This window comes from Apodemus sylvaticus, chromosome 8 (assembly GCF_947179515.1).
Source record: "Apodemus sylvaticus chromosome 8, mApoSyl1.1, whole genome shotgun sequence".
Lineage (NCBI taxonomy): Eukaryota > Metazoa > Chordata > Mammalia > Rodentia > Muridae > Apodemus > Apodemus sylvaticus.
The window spans coordinates 8,871,987-8,889,924 of NC_067479.1; positions in this window are offsets into that span (position 1 = coordinate 8,871,987).

Sequence of the window (17,938 nt, forward strand, 5' to 3'; positions counted from 1 at the left end):
CCAACATAACATGCCATTAATACAAAGACATAGTGTTAACTCTATTCTATTGTATAATTCACACAATATGTACTTAATATCTCATCCTGTGCTGAATAACAGATTTAACTAAAAATTCCAGAGCTGTGGAGAAATCTTATGAAATATATACTAAGTAAAACACTACAACTCAAACCTTCTGAAACCTAAAATTTAAAATAATTGATCAATAACATAATCTGTATTTACAAGGTATTAAAACATTAGCAAGAAGTGAACATATAAGCTTGTAAAATCATCCTGAGAATCTGGTGAAATAATAAACATCTGGCTCAGGAAAGAAGAAACCAGACACTTTCTAAGACACCAGTGTTTCAAAATTAGATACCAAATGTTATATGTTACTTCAGGACATTTGAGAAACTTAATCCACATTTTTATCATTTTTTTTCATGTTGGATAAATAACCATGTTTGAGATCAAGTTTTCCATTTCAAACCATCTAAAACTACTGAAGTATAAAAAGCCAATCATAAATAAGATGCTATCCAATTAAATCCCTTTGTTAACATAGAGTTTCAGAATTATACTATTTTACATGCTTCTCAGGATTTTAATTTCACACCCTTCAGAGTCATAGCTATATTGTCAATTAAGAATGCCATTAACAAAATTGGAGAATCTTCAGACATAGTCCAGCACCCTGAGCAGCAATTAATACCAATGTGGTAGTTCCTGAAATGAATCCATGAGTAAGACCTATTTCATTCTAGTGCAAGGAAAGGATTCCATTCAGAGTCATATTATATTTTCATCCTCAGTGTAGAGTCACTGGATGACAAGAATTAGTTGGGTGTTCTAACTTTCATAAGTTCAACATTTTTACTAGAGTTGTCTAGCTCTTTTGGTCTTTGATCCAGCTGTGCCATTTGAAAAATTGTCAAAGGACCTTGAAGCTCTTGTTCATGATGTCCAACAAGGGCATTCCTAGGTCTTTTATGAGAATAAAAGGTATCGGTGCAAATTTACTATAAGCGAACTAACTCATTTATATATGTTAGTCCATCTCAGTTTTCTAGTCTAAATATTCTATCACATTAAAGGCAGAATTAGTTTTGTTCAGTCCTGTCTGTTAAGGCTGTGAGCCACGAGCACTGAGAGTAAATCTTGATAAACATTCCTAGGAATCAAGAATTTATAAGTGAAAGATAAAGACAATGCCATTAGACTTCCTTAAACATGGAAAATTCAGAAACATCCACAGAAAAAGAAGCTACGTTTCCCAAGATGATAGAAAGAAGAAACTATACAGACTCAGAATTAAAATCCTTATTAAAACAAGCAAAAAGCAAACCCTAAAATCTGCTTAAAATATTCTTTGACTTGCATCAGTGGCTAGTTAGCCTTCTGGTTGCTCTAGCATGAAATCTCACAACATACATTCAGACAGAAAAAAGTTAGTTCGCTGGGTGGTGGCGGTGCACGCCCGTAATCCCAGCATTCTGGGAGGCAGAGGCAGGAGGATTTCTGAGTTCGAGGCCAGCCTGGTCTACAGAGTGAGTTCCAGGACAGCCAGGGCTATACAGAGAAACCCTGTCTTGAAAAAACCAAATCAAAGAAACAAACAACAACAACAACAACAACAACAAGTTAGTTCACCTGTTTCAGAGGGCTCATTCAGTCCATGGTACCTGGCTACATTTCATCTGGATCTGCACTCACAGTAAGGCAGAACACCACATTGAAAGATAAACAGTGCTGGCAGCAAACCATTGGACTGAGTTCAGGGTTCCAGATGGAGGAGTTGGAGAAGGAACTGAAGGAGCTGAGGGATTTGCAGCCTCATGGGGGGAGCAACAGTGTCAACCAGACAGATATACTAGAGCTCCCGGGGACTGGACCACCAACCAAAGAGAACACATGGAGGGACCCATGGCTCCGGCTGCATATGTGACAGAGGATGACCTTGTTGGACATCAGTGGGAGGAGCGGCTCTTGATCTTATTGGGGATTTGATGCCCCAGTGTAGGGGAATTCCAGGGCAGGAAGGCAGGAGTAGGTAGGTGGGTAAGAGGTAGGTAGAAGGAGGATGAGATAAGGGGTTTCTGGAGGGGAGACTAGAAAGGGTATGACAATTGCATTGTAAATAAAGAAAATATCTAATAAAAACAAACAAAAAATAGTAGTAAGAAAAATAAGCAGTGAAGTGAAATGGCCCACATCATGGCAACAAGGAATCTCTGGCTTTCCTTCCCTCTGTGAATGTATAGAGAAGGCCGAAGAACCACTGACCAGTTGTTCAAATGGTAAGACCTGTTCAGGGACTAGGAGAGAAGGTCCACCATGCTTATATCACTCAACTTTGAAGGGACCTTTAACACATAGTTCTTTTTTTTTTTAACTGAGCACTTACTATATGGCAAATTCTGTGCAAAACCCTGGGCATGCATCCACAGTGACTGATGACATAACACAAAGTTCTTGTCTTCTAGATTTTTCATTGTTGCTGATTGTTAAAATGAATGATGGCTTAATCTAGATTTCATCCCTTCTCTGAATGCACACAGATTGTCTACCTGTGGCAGTCATTCCCAATTTCTGTGTTGTAAGCCCTATTGGAATCACATCAGATATCCTGTATATCATATATTTTTCTACAGTTCACAATAGTAGCAAAATTACAGTTATGAAGTAGTATGAAATATTGAAATAATGTTATTTTGGGGATCACTACAACATTAGGGACTATATTAAAAGGTTGTGACATTAGGGATATTGATAACTACTAGCCTATGGAATGGTGCCTCCTATGATGAGGATATATCACTCCCTCTTTAGTTGATTGATAGTCTTTGGACATACCATCACTAATATTCACAGAGAGGTATTTTTTGTTGGTCTCCTAGGCCTTTCTCGATTGCAATGGTGTTTTTCACCACAATATATACCAGCTTAATTTGCATCTTTGAATTATTATCTATGATGTCAGTCAAAAGCCACCAACAAAAAGGCTTTTTATTAGTTAGAACTGAAATGTGAAACAGACACTGATCAAATGCCCTGTCAAAACATTTCTGCCATGTTCCCAGTTTATAGAGACAGAACTCTTGAGGTGAGAGGTTGGAATAGGCAAACTTGTATGATTTGACCCTCCTGCTCCGTCTTTTGTCGTATTAATTTGTATCAGGTATACTCTGTTTCACTATAACCTAGTGCATAAGGACAACAATAAAAATATCCACAAAAGATATGTTTTAGATAATCATATATTCATGTAATTGATTGTGTTCCTGGAAAATGAGTTGTTACCATGGGTAACAGTGAAATGCCACCAATTACTCATTTTATGAAACTGTATAGCTCTCGGCTATTAATTATATAGGTATTTTAGCTTCCATTCTAAATCCATTCATTGTAAAAACAGCTAAGGAACTCCAAAACTGCATCCTCGGGTGGTATGTTTATAAATACAGAGAGATTGATAACAGTATGGTCCCACCGTCTACCTCTGGAGTCCCATCCTCTGCTGCCTCTCAGGGAGTTATAATCACATGCATTGCACAGTTTCACCTGGATATTTCTTTAAATTCTACCTCTAAATTACACCAAGTTACTGTCGCTGCATTCTTAAAAGAGTTCAAGAGTCCAGGGTATTAGAATTATCTTTAACAATTCAACATAAATTGTGAAATGAAAATAAGTTAGAAAATATAAACACTGACAAATGAGGTTATAAGGTGCACATTTCTGATGGTTCCTGAAAAACTTCTGGATGTCATTTCCATATGCCCCTTTCACATCTTGGGAGAGAACATGATCTCTTCAACCCCAATAAGACTTGGCATCTAATGAGTGTATGGTCTCCAGACAGCTGCAGGGAAGGGCCTATGGTCTTTCTAATTACATGGTTGTGGGCAGTTTCTGCCATTTAAATCTTTAGAGGACCATCCCATTGTCAACTCTGTATATTATTTTAATCTCTCATTATGAAACTTCCAACTTTTCCCATGTGGTTAGTTGCTATGTAATAGTTGATATAAAAATGTTGCCCAGAAAAACTGTAACATCAAAGAGACAGACCAAATGTCCCCAAACTTGCTCTGAACATGTGAAAATGATATTTGCACATAATCATGTTAATTTTATGCCCTTCTTATAGATTTGAAGACTGAGTAACTAATGAGTAAGTTTAACAATTTTCTACAAATTCAGATAGGTCGATCTTTGTAAATTTACCCAGAACACAAAAGCTTGTTCAATTCTGTGTCAGCCCTTGTTTCTCTGATTTCCTCAACTCATTTCTGATCGTTGTCTTCAGTAATAGCATTACAACAGATGGTCTGAAAATTTAAAGAGACCTTAGAAAAAAACTATTTGAGGGAGTAGGTGGGGGAGGGTGTTCTCAGTTTTGCCTTAGATAAGGGATTCATCTTAAATAGCAATAGCTATTCAAACTGTCTAAAATATATGTTACCAAGTCCTATATAACCTTCCTCATGACATAACTTGGAGTTTAGACACTTAATCACATCAAAGAACAGTTAAACGAAAATTTTCACCTTCGCCAGTTTTGGTAATAGAAACAGGACTCCATGAACATGTCCCACAACTAGACAATGGATTCGGGGAAGGAGGTTCTCCAGAAGAAAGATACATTCATTCTTCATTTGCAAATAACTTTGCTTTGTGTAAAAGGCATTTGCCATTTGGAATTTCCTTTGTTTAAAATTACACATCGTCTGGGCAGTACAGCAATCCAAAACTTGTATTAGGAATGTTTCCTTGTTTGTGTAATAGTTCTAGATATTGAAAAAGTCATTCTGTATCCTCAGATTTACCTTCCTCACTTATGAGATATGTATAATGCATACTTCTGTATGTGTATGCATAAAAATAAAATAAAATGGACAACATATGTGTGGAACAGGCAATGGTATAATAAATAAGCAACATACTCCTCAATTGGGTAATCTGCTTCTCTGCAGTCTTGTTTTTTGGAATATGAATATAAAGAATAATCATCTATACAAATTTACATATATTTCTAAACTTATACTAATATATATGTTCTTACTTAAATTTCCAACTTGGCTGTTGTGTGCTTTTCTTAATGTGGGTAGGAAGTTTGGCCTATTATCTTCTCTCTTTCTCTTATTGTCTTCAAAGGACACCAATCACATCCAAACAAGCTTGGATGATTAAGGTGAAATGGTTCAAGGGCCTTATTAACTTTTAAAGAACTTTTATGATGTTCAAAACTTCTAAGACTCTCTTCAAAGGCCATTTGAGAGAGGCTTGTTCACATATCAGATTACAAAGCATTATTGGCAGGCAGAAGTAGAAATGCTGTCCTACATCAAGGAAATGGACGCCTCAGCCTGCCAGCTCTGATTAGAAAGGACAGAAAGAACAGTGAGAAAACAGTTTAGCATGGTGCACACCAAACCCTTAATTAGCACCTCATACTCAGTCCTTTCGAGTCAATTGAATCAAAGCATAGCCTCCTTCATTTTCAGAATGAACAAAAATGAAGGGATTGGTATTTTCTCCATGGTATTTATCATGCCCTTATTATGTTCAAAACATCATGCCAATATTTTAAACAAAGTACATCTGTTCATGTTTGCATACTCCTATAATATAAATATATATTATAAAGGACAATATATTATATAACTTATATAATATATATGTTATATTATATATTATATTATATATAAATTATATTTATATATAATATATAATATAGTATATATTATATTATATATGTTATATATTATATAATATATATATAAGTTATATTTTATATTACTCCTATAATATAAATTAACTGCAACAGGTTAAAACATTCATTCACAATATATGGCTTCATATTTGCATTTGTATTTTATTTTTATGTAACCCTAATCTTACAGACAGATATTCCCCAACACTTATCTTACAGAGATAAAAATAAGTTATTGTTTTTGTTGATGATGTATTTCTCTTCTAATCAAAGTTCAATAACAGAATGATTTTTTTAAAATGTTGTATGATTTAGAATCAACCAGGCCTAGCATTTTAGTTTTAGCTACCTTGATGGTCTTGACTAAGTGGGGCAGGCCTCACTCAATGCAGGTAGAACAACATCTCCTGGTGGTATCCTGGATGATGTAAGTGGAGAAAAAATGCTGTGTAGAAACTTGCATGTATCACCTCCTGCTTTTGGACTGTGGATTAGAAATGACCAGTTGCCAAAACTTTTGCCATAGGACTTTACTCCCTTGATAGACTTCAGCTAGAGGTGTGAGCTAGAGAAAACTCTTTGTCCCTTAACTTAACTTTGTCAGTTATTTTGTCATAGTGGTAGAGAAAGTACTAGGAGAGTCAGGCTTGGGAACTCACACCCACAGCATATTCTAGTGATGGCCATTTTAATTTGAAGTTTGGCAATCTTGACTCTTCCACTTCACATGCCAGCAAGAGCACTGGATTTGTTTCTCTGAGCCTTATTTTCACATTAGAAGAAACCTTCCTTCTTGCGTGTAAACGTTTGAAATTTAGTTGACCTCCGCATAAAGGCTGAAATGAAATCAAACCAATGAGTTTTGAAGGTAGAAAAAAATAGGCAAACTAGTTTTGCCTGAAGAAAGCTCGGAGACTCAGCCAGCAATGTGGAGATCACATCGCTGTCCATCTCGGTGTGTAAAATTCCTTGTTTTTCTCATTTCAAAGCAAAGTTCCCACTCACTCTGCTCTGATATCATGGTGGTTTATATTTTAAGTTCTTTTTTTTTTTTTTTTGAGACAGGGTTTCTCTGTGTAGCCCTGGCTGTCCTGGAACTTACTCTGCAGACCAGACTGGCCTCGAACTCATAAATCTGCCTGCCTCTGCCTCCCAAGTGCTGGGATTAAAGGCATGCACCACCACCACCTGGCCCTAATATTTATTTTTGTTTCATTTGTTTTGGTTGAATGTATGTGTGTATGCCAAATAAAGGCCTATTGTCTGCAGTGACCGGAAAAGGGCATTGAACCCACTGTAATAGTGTTACAAGTAATTATGAGCTATAATTTTGGTGTTAGAACCAAACCATAGTTCTCTGCAGTAGCAGCTAATTCCTTTAACCACTAGAGCATTCCTCCAGCCCTGGTTTATGCAAATTCTAAAGCATACAGAATATGTTCCCTTAAGTGTAATGACCTCATAAACCTTCATAGACAATTTGAACTGCACTGTTAAATTATTTGATGTCCCATTTAAAAATAAGTGTCAAAATACTATAAATAGTTTACTGTTGGCATCATTTTTTATTAAGTTATTTCCTTCATTGTTTTTTTAAAAACCCTTGTTATCTAGGTCATCTATATATCTATCAGCATACATCTCTGCTGCAAGTTAGAATTAGTATCTATAGAAAGTTTCAACATTTACTATAAAATGTGATCTATCATTACCTATGCAGTTGTATAATGTGTTCTAGTATTGAATAAAATTTTACATGAGCAATTTAGAGTTAATTGTTCAGTAAAGAATCCGATAGTTTTTCCACTTTTTGAACAAAGCTAATTTTGCAAATTTTGGCTTCCTTCCTCTTGAAATGCACATAAGCCATCTGTCATAGTCACTTTACTAGACAATATTGTGAGTCTAGTTTTCTTCATTTATATTATTTAATCCAAAAATATACTGATATGTTTAATATATATTATGGGTAAACAAGTATGCATGTACATATCTACCTATTTATAAATTTTCTTAATTATGGGATAAGAGATATGGTATGAATACAATTGACATTGCACAAAATTCTGTTTCTTGATACACTATGTAACTTCATGTTTTAATGTGATTTTAAGTCATTTCTTCTTATTATTAATGATAAATTTCCCAGAATGTTGACTTCCCTGGGACTAGACTTAGAGGTGTTTGTGAACTGCCTTTCTAGGTTGCTGGCAATATATTTAAGGTTCTTTGGAATAGTAGTAAGCACTCTTAATCCACAGAGTCTTCTTTCCAAAACCTCTATAGAAGTTGTGTTTTTGTTTCTTGTGCTTTTATAACTTTACAGTGTGTCTGAGCTCTACTCAGATTCCAGTCTCCCAATTACTCTTTCTCCTCCTGATGCCTTTGCTGTAACATATTTTTTTTTCCTCCGATTGTAAAAACACTATTATGTCCCACTAGTTTTTTCTGCCTAGAATCCATGTTCCTGGAGGAGTGTGTCCTAGCTCTCATTTATGGTCTGCTCCGTTTACTCTCTTGCTTTTCTACTGTTTCTTCACTTCAATCAGACTCTTGGTCTTTATCATGTCTTCTCCAGTTCACAGCAATGGCCAACCTTCAAGACCAGGTTCAACTAGAAGCATTTTTAAAGAATTATGGTTTTCTTTACCTATGGGGACAACTAACTATTCACACTGTGGGCTGTAAATGAGCATTAAATTTCTTTTTTTGGGGGGGGAGGGTGGCATTGCTTTACAGCTCCCTTACTGTGGCATAATGACTCAGGATCTTTCTATATCTGTGAAGGATGTATAACATACAATATTGCGATCGTGTGTGTGTGTTTGACAAATGTCCAAATGACTATCATGCATTGAATTTAAGTATGTTGCAAAAGATAGAGACAGACAGGCAGAGAGATGCACACACACACACACACAAATACACACATAGATAGACAGAGACACAAAGACACAGAGACAATAGAGAGAAAGGGAGAATGATGAATGTGATCTTGCCTTTGTAGACCTGTCTATCTTTCTTAAATGAAGAACAAATATTTGCCTATTATATCTCTCATCATGTTTCATTTTGTAAAATACAATAAATTTAGCAAAGTGACATGAAATGAGTAAGTGCAAATACATTTCATCCTTAAGGACATTGACATGAAAATATAGGGTGTGCCTTTCAATCATATAAATAATTATCATTAGTAGCATTTTCAGACTTATTGAGAGTAATAATTTTATGTGCTGGAGAAGTGGACCACTGGGCAAAGTACGTGCTATAAATGAGTGATAGCCCAATGGCATCCACATCACCCACGAACAAGCATGCATGGAATCACTTGGATATTCCAGTGTTCCTCCAGAAACATGGGAGGCATTCGGGAGAATCTCTGAAGCTTTATGTGGCAGCTAGTCTAAAATATGAAGACACAAGTAACCATTTCTAAACCTGTGGAAGATGAGGACTGGCAACAAGGAGGTCCAATGTTCTCTACATGCAAGCATGAACCCACACTCACACAAATGATTACACACACACACACACACACACACGCTATCAACAGCCAGATGCAAAACAAAGAAAGTACCAGTTTTATTGTACAAATGAGTTGCTATGTTGGCATATTCAAGTAAAGAGAACATGAAACACTGAATTGGTTTCTTCTGTACATCCCTCTTATCCATAGGATACATATTCCAACAAAACTCCCTTTGAGTATCACAAACTGCTGGCAGTGCCAACTTTCATAAGGACACACACACACGCACAAATGCACATACATACATACATACATACATACATACATACATACATACATACATAATGATACAATACCCCAAAGCAATAACTAAGAAACAATTACAATCTTAACTCATGCTCTATCTTCCAGGATATAGAACCATAAGCTCTCAGATCACAAAGAGCTAAACTTTTCCTAAAGACAGACAGACAGACAGACAGACACACACACACACACACACAGAGAGAAAGAGAGAGAGAGAGGGGGAGAGAGAGAGAGAGAGAGAGAGAGAGAGAGAGAGAGAGAGAGAGAGATCCCTATTACCAGATATATATGATAAAATATGTAACATTGGTGCAATAGAGATTAGCATAATAGGGTAATTGCAATGCTATACGATAATAGTAATACCTTGTCTACATTTGTCTTCCTTCAAAGAGTGTTAAATCAAACCATGCTTTCATGGTGATGTGGTATAGGCAGATGGACCCAGGCATTGTATCAGCACTAAGCTACCACTGACCTTCTATTGGCCCATTGGAAGGAGAACTGAGTCAGAATAATTCCAGTTAACTTTAAACTATGGAAGGAGGAAGTCCACATATAGTTTATTTGTTGTGATTAATCAGGCTATTTTGCTTCCCACAAAAGTGCTTCAAATGATATTCTGGTTTTAACTGAGATTTCTATTTCATCATTCGTTTTTCTCTTTGATAGTCGTAGGGCGGAGATGTTCACAGATGAAACAGAATCAGGGGAAGGGGGTTGGCATGATGTGTGAAATACCCAATGAATAAATTATAATATATCAAGGAAAGTCAATGTAAGGCAAACTTAAAGCATGGCACTTATCACCTGGAAAGAACCTCACTAAGAACTTTTCTGTTTCTAAACTATAACTTGGATTTGAAATAGAAGCAAAATTGGATCCCACTAGATGTTTCAAAGTAGAGAAACATGAGGGGAAAGAAGGTGAAATTTTCACTTAAAAGTAAAACAAGCCTGAGACACTGGTTATATATCAAAACTTGTCAGATATGTGGTGCATGCATTTCATACAACTAACAGAGCATAGAGGTAGAAAATTATTAAATACAGCAAAGGGAAATTCGAGAAGTAATAAATGCACAGAGGAACGCCGTGGGATGGCAGTATGTGTAGGACAGTCAGCCTGTCTGCTCCCTGCCACAGATTTCTCATTTGGCCACAGTGAACAATCGTGCAGCTGTCGGTGGAAAATTTGTCATATCTGAATCAACTTTTAATGTGCCAAAAACAAGGTCGGAAGTAAAAGAAAAGGTTATCCTGTCATTTATTGGATTTGACAGTAAATTACACTTGGATGAGCAGATGAAGTTAAAGAGATTTAAATTCATAATCTAAGTGTAAACCCAAGGAACCCTAATTTGGAATTCTCAAGTCTGTACATCGGTGAAGGGTGCATCCTGAGCCCTTGTCACAGAATCCAGTTTTGTTTTCTAATTAATAGCACATCCACCAATGTTTAAAGAGTGTCTCCATAAGACATGCACGCAGACAGTTATGTAAGTGTGTAATTCAATGTATAGTATTTTTCTAAATAAAATGGAAATTATATCTTAAATAAGATGAATCACCAAATGCAAAGGTATTCTTTCTTGTATAATACACTAACTCTGGCTGGATAAATCATACAGCACATGATATTGAATGTGCTTTTATCCAGAGGCAGCAAGCTGTATGCTTTTAAATGATATTAGCAAGGACTGTGGCAAAAAGAACGGAAAATGACAGACAGTAGGAATTAAGTAGTTATGAGCACTAACTTATAGTGTTATACTGCACAGAAAGATGAGCTCAGATAATGATCATGTACTGTATAATTCAAACATCTGGAAGGAAGGATTATGAAAATATAGACATAAGTACTTGATAAGTCAATATGGTTATATAAACATTTGGCAATAAGTACACAAAATGAAAAGGTACTCTATAGCTATAGTGTTTTACAATTAGAAATACAAAAATTACTAAATGGAGAAAAACATCGTTATCCTAATCTTAAATACTGAGTTCTGACAACATGTTTTGGTTCACCGAAGACACAAAGGCATTGTGTACTAAGTGTCCAGAGAGCAGTTATACCTAGCCTTCTCCCTTCCTAATCAGTGACATACTGTGTAGCCTATGCTGGCTTCCAGGTTGCAATCCTCCTGCCTCAAACTCCAAGATGTGGTATTACTGGTGTGTGCCATTGTGTTTGACTTCACTGGTATAAACTTTTATTATTGTGTTTCTTAAAGCTGGACATTAATATCCTAATTATAATGATAATCAGTCCATAAACTAAAGAGGGGAGAATTCCCTAAATATGAACCCATACTACACATGCTGAGAGATTTAAAATTATTACTCATCATGGAAACATTATCTGTGTCTTCCTCTTCTCTGCATTGTTGTTTTCTATCCCTTTTATGTCTTTTAATAAAAAATGTGTAACTACGTTAAGCCGTATAACTCTGAAATGGATAATAAATCTTGCATGTACTTCAAACATGTGTAGACTATGATACCAAATTAGGCCTAGAGAAACTGAAGCACAGTTACAATTTACGAGTGCCATGACAAACGGCAGGCATAACGGAAGTTTACTGCTTTGATCTCCCCATATTGGAGCATATGCTTGCAAGAAACTTCTTATTGTCTCCGTGTAATGTCACTAAGATGGACTCCTTTTAGTTTATGGAAATGCCTTGAACAACTGAAACCATCAATCTCTCTTAATTGCTTACACTTAGTGACAGAACATTCATACAGCATGTTTGTGCCAGGCAGAATGGGATCCGTAGTCTGTGTGATGTAAAGTAAGAATAAGCAAGATGATGATATTAAAACTAACTTAAAAGCCAATATCGCGTGAATGTGAGGGTGGTAAGAGTCACATGTGGTAGAAGAATATGGTAAAAAATATTACAGTAACAACAAAATTTACAAAAAAATTTGTAATTTTTTGTAAATTTCAATGTACAAAAATATTGAAAATTCTGTGAACAAAATTGTAAGTCATTAAATGGACTTTGAGCTTAAAATTTGAGAGATACAGAAGGCCTCAATGGTGACTCATGATGTGCACTGAATACAAACATTTGGCTCAAATAATAAGATCAGGTAGATGTTATACCCAGTGGACTTTGAGGTCTTTCAATGACAAACTTTGAGGTTTCACCTTAGCTTTTCACATGTAAAGTCAACTTTTTAATCTAACTTTCTTACAACATATATGCAACTCAAATGTAAGGATGATATAAAATTTAACAACAAAATTTCATATCCCATATTTTAGGACATTAGAAGCCTTAATTCATCTAACTTTCCTTTCTTTCCTGTGCTTGGTTAGGTGTTATCCTCTCCATATAAAAATCTATTTACAGTATATAATGTCAATCATAAAATGAGAATGCTGTTGTACTCCATGGAAACTGCATTAGAATCAGATCTCGTTAAACAACATATCCTTAGAGGTATTTTAATCACACCTAAAGGTCATCTACTTTGTTTATATTGATTCCAAGTTTTCAAGCATATCTTGAAAAATTCACATCATATGATATATATCACATATGTGATATAGGAGAGAGAAGGAGGGAGCACTTCTTTAGGAAAAACCTGATTCTGGCTTTAAGTATTTCTATTTTTTCACTTCTAGTACTATAGTTAGATGAACTGACTTACCATAATCATGAGAGCCCTAGCATATGCTCTTCATGATTCTTCACAAAAACTAATGAAGTGGCCCTTTTATCGTCAATATTCAGTATCCTCAGTTAGCAAGAGAATATTTTATGTGTGAATATAAAGTCCCAGGATTCTACTGCATCCAAAACCTGAGAGGGGAGACTTGTTCTAAGTTCACACTACTTTGATTTCATATATTTAATATATATCATATACAAATTAAGTGGTTGTTATGGAAACAATGAATAAATTATCCCTCTTATAGACAAGATTCAGGAGAGGTAAGACTGCAATAACCTATTTCTTGCTACAGAAGAGTAAAATGAGCCTACTGCCTCAGATGTTTCTTATTGCCATGTTAAGATGGAGTAGTATTTTCCATTTCATGCACAAATATACTTAAGTTCCTTGCTCTCTTAGTGCGTGTGTTTGTGTGTGTGTGTGCATGTGTAAGTATGTGTGAGTTTGTATGTGAGCATGTATATGTGTGAATGTGTGTATATGTAAGCATCTGTGTATGAGTATGTGTGTATGTGTGTGTGAGCATGTGTGTGTGAGTAGGTAAGTATATGTGTGTGTGCATGTATGTTTGTTAGTATGTGTAACTATATGTGTGTGTGTCTGAGAGTATGTGTGTGTATGTGTGTGTATGTGTATGTGCTGAAATATAAGTCATAATCTTTCCTCACTGAAGTCTCTATCTCTGTCTTCAGAAAGAAACAGTGAATAGGAAGCCAAGGTAGATACTAAAAGCATGGAATTTGATTGGTGGAATAAGAGCTATCTGACTCATCCCCTGACAGGTGAGTTTCTAGTTCAGTTGTGCCACAAAAGATGTCCTTCGTATTCATGAACACCAGGTGTGTCACAAAGGGAAACTAATAAATGCTTTCCTCTGAAAATTCTTTAGACTATTTTGAGTCTTCAAAAGTTACATTGTATTCATAAAGGCACAATGGGGATCCCCAGAACACATTCTATAGTGAAAGAAATAGAGACATAGTTTAGCCAGCTTGCTTCTGATTAAAACAATAAACACCAGAAACAGTAATGTAAATCAAATTCTGATAACACCATGTCAAGTCACAGCTGACATTTTATAACTGCTTGGCATTTAGAAAAGAAGAGAAAATATCTTTAAACTTAAAACCACACCACAGAAATATGCATAAAGTAATTAACAGCCTCTCCCTCTCCCTTCCTCTCCCTTCCTCTCCCTCTCCCTCTCCCTCTCCCTTCCTCTCCCTTTCCCTCTCCCTCTCCCTCTCCCTTCCTCTCCCTCTCCCTCTCCCTCTCCCTCTCCCTCTCCCTTTCCCTCTCCCTCTCCCTTCCTCTCCTTCTCCCTCTCCCTCTCCCTCTCCCTCTCCCTCTCCCTCTCCCTCTCCCTCTCCCTCTCTCTTCCTCTCCCTCTCCCTCTCCCTCTCCCTCTCTCTTCCTCTCCCTCTCCCTCTCCCTCTCTCTTCCTCTCCCTCTCCCTCTCCCTTCCTCTCCCTCTCCTTCTCCCTCTCCCTCTCCCTCTCCCTCTCCCTCTCCCTCTCCCTCTCCCTCTCCCTCTCCCTGTCCTTTTCTCTCCCTCTCCCTCTCCCTCTCCCTCTCCCTTCCTCAACCTCTCCCTCTCCCTCTCCCTTCCTCTCCCTCTCCCTCTCCCTCTCGCTCTCCCTCTCCCTCTCCCTCTCCCTCTCCTTTTCTCTCCCTCTCCCTCTCCCTCTCCCTTCCTCAACCTCTCCCTCTCCCTCTCCCTTCCTCTCCCTCTCCCTCTCCCTCTCCCTCTCCCTCTCCCTCTCCCTCTCCCTCTCCCTCTCCCTCTCCCTTCCTCTCCCCACCCTTCTCTCACATATGTGTTGTTTGGCTTTGAGGAAGATGACTCAGATTAGGGAGAGATATATTTAAATTTTAATCAGAGGTATATGTTTAATCTTGGTTGGCTTCTATCAAGAGATTAGCTGGTGAATTTCCTTGCATCCCTGACCCTGAAAATGATGCCTCTGGAACCAGATGGATAAAATCTGACAGGTTTCAAGCCATTTTGCATTATAAAGGAGATTTTTGTTGTTAACAGGATTTTGTAGCATAAATAATCATGTTTGTTGAGCAAGTAATTGATAAGTTTTTATGAATTTCCCCATTTCTTTCTTTTTTATTTATTTATTTATTTTTATCGATATATTTTTTATTTACATTTCAAATGATTTCTGCTTTTCTGGCCCCCCACTCCCCGAAAGTCACATAAGCCGCCTTCCCTCCCTCTGTTCTCCCACCCACCCCTTCCCACTTCCCTGTTATGGTTTTGCCTTATACTGCTACACTGAGTCTTTCCAGAACCAGGGGCCACTCCTCCGTTCTTCTTGTACCTCATTTGATATGTGGATTATGTTTTGGGTATTCCAGTTTTCTGGCTAATATCCACCTATTAGTGAGTGCATACCATGATTGATCTTTTGAGACTGGGTTACCTCACTTAGTATGATGTTCTCCAGCTCCATCCACTTGTCTAAGAATTTCATGAATTTATTGTTTCTAATGGCTGGCTAGTACTCCATTGTGTATATATACCACATTTTTTTGCACCCATTCTTCTGCTGAGGGATACCTGGGTTCTTTCCAGCTTCTGGCAATTATAAATAGGGCTGCTATGAACATAGTGGAGCATATATCCTTATTACATGGTGGGGAATCCTCTGGGTATATGCCCAGGAGTGGTATAGCAGGATCTTTCAGAAGTGACATGCCCAGTTTTCTGAGGAACCGCCAGACTGATTTCCAGAGTGGTTGTACCAATTTGCAACCCTACCAACAGTGGAGGAGTGTTCCTTTTTCTCCACGTCCTAGCTAACACCTGCTGTCTCCTGAGTTTTTAATCTTAGCCATTCTGACTGGTGTAAGGTGAAATCTCAGGGTTGTTTTGATTTGCATTTCTCTGATGACTAATGAAGTTGAGCATTTTTTAAGATGTTTCTCCACCATCTGAAGTTCTTCAGGTGAGAATTCTTTGTTTAACTCTGTACCTTTTTTTTTTTTTTTTTTTTTTGGATTTGGGTTTTTCTAGACAGGGTTTCTCTGTATAGCCCTGGCTGTCCTGGAACTCACTCTGTAGACCAGGCTGGCCTCGAACTCAGAAATCTGCCTGCCTCTGCCTCCCAGAGTGCTGGGATTACAGGCGTGCGCCACCACCTCCCGGCCCTGAACCCCATTTTTAAATAGGGTTATTTGGTTTTCTGGGGTCTAACTTCTTGAGTTCTTTGCCCATTTCTAGTAGTGATATACAATTACAAATGATTGGAGCTAGAAAAACTGTAATGTTACAAATCCACCTGCTTTCTTTATGTTGCTGGGTTTCAATTTCCCTTAAAGGTATGCAGATATCATATTTTAAGAGGGATTAAGGTATTAAACATGGCTTGATTTCATCATCACTGGATTTTGTATTTTTTGTCTGAACATTTTAAGACCATAAAATATTTCACTTCCTTTAGCTAGGATCTACTATTTCATAAAAAATTACAAAATGTAAGTTAGTTTATATTTCACTTTCTCTCCAACAAATTTGTTTGTCATTTGTCTAGAGTGTTCAGAGCATGTGTGATGAGCAGATTGAATAACCCAGATCTCCTTTTGTGTCAAAGAGTCTTACACATTTATGTTATGAACTCTGTATAGAAGATACCTACACACTGTCAAACAAGAGTATTCTCTAAAATGCCACTATGGCATAGTAGGAATAGTATTTCAAGATAATTTCCCAGTAGAGGGTGTGTGTGTGTGTGTGTGTGTGTATGTACATGTATAATTTATATATTTATATATGAATAATATGTATTTATATAAGTTATGTAGCCACTGGAATATGCTTTGAGTTCTGTGGGCATTTTCAAAATTATAATGCAAAATTACATTTGCAGGAAGTTTTACATTTCTTTGAATACATGGTTTCTATCTCATAGACTCTTGGACGTATGAGATAAATGACAAAAGGTTAACATGAACCTCTCAATTCAGGTCAGAATGAAGGTAGAAAACTATGGTGGCATTGGACCGGTGACACGTGGTTTATTAGTGCCACAGGGTGAAAGAACACTAACATTGTACTATGTTCTTCCTTGTTGGAAAGAAATCTTTATTGGGGACTTCCTTTCACAGTACCCACTTGCAAGTGGTTGGGGTACCTGAGATGCAGCCTTCTATGCCAATTTTATGCTTCTATATGCTCTTCGTCATGGAGTACCTTAAGGTTAAAAAGTCAGTAAATGCTGAGGAAAACAAATCTTATACATCATGGTCTCAAAAGTTACGTCTTATTGACTTATTTTCTAAAACTGAAACATGTAGAAATGTAATGTTTTCACACTTCATATTTGTAATTATATGTTCTGTTTGATTATACCTAATACAGTTGGTGAAAGGGTATCCGGGCTATTCAGGAGCTGGAAAGTTACTCCATAGTCACATCATACCACGAGGTCTCACTGGAGAGATTTATTGAGCCAGGACAGAAAATGGCTGCCTCTGAGTGGGAACCTAAGTAGAGCAGGGATGGCTGGTTTCATAATGTGAGCGGGAGCCTGTGTGAATAGAGGTGGAAAAGTCCTTCAGCTGTGGCTGAGTTACTGACATTAGTGTCAGGGAACTCTGGAAAATCTGGTTCCAGAGTCAATCAGAGATCGTGGTTACTAATGTTCCACTTTCTCAACAACTAGACATGACATTTAATGATATTTAGTGTACTTTATTATATATAAATATAAATTAAAAGGAAAAAGGGTTGCTAACAGGCCACAAAATGTGAGAGA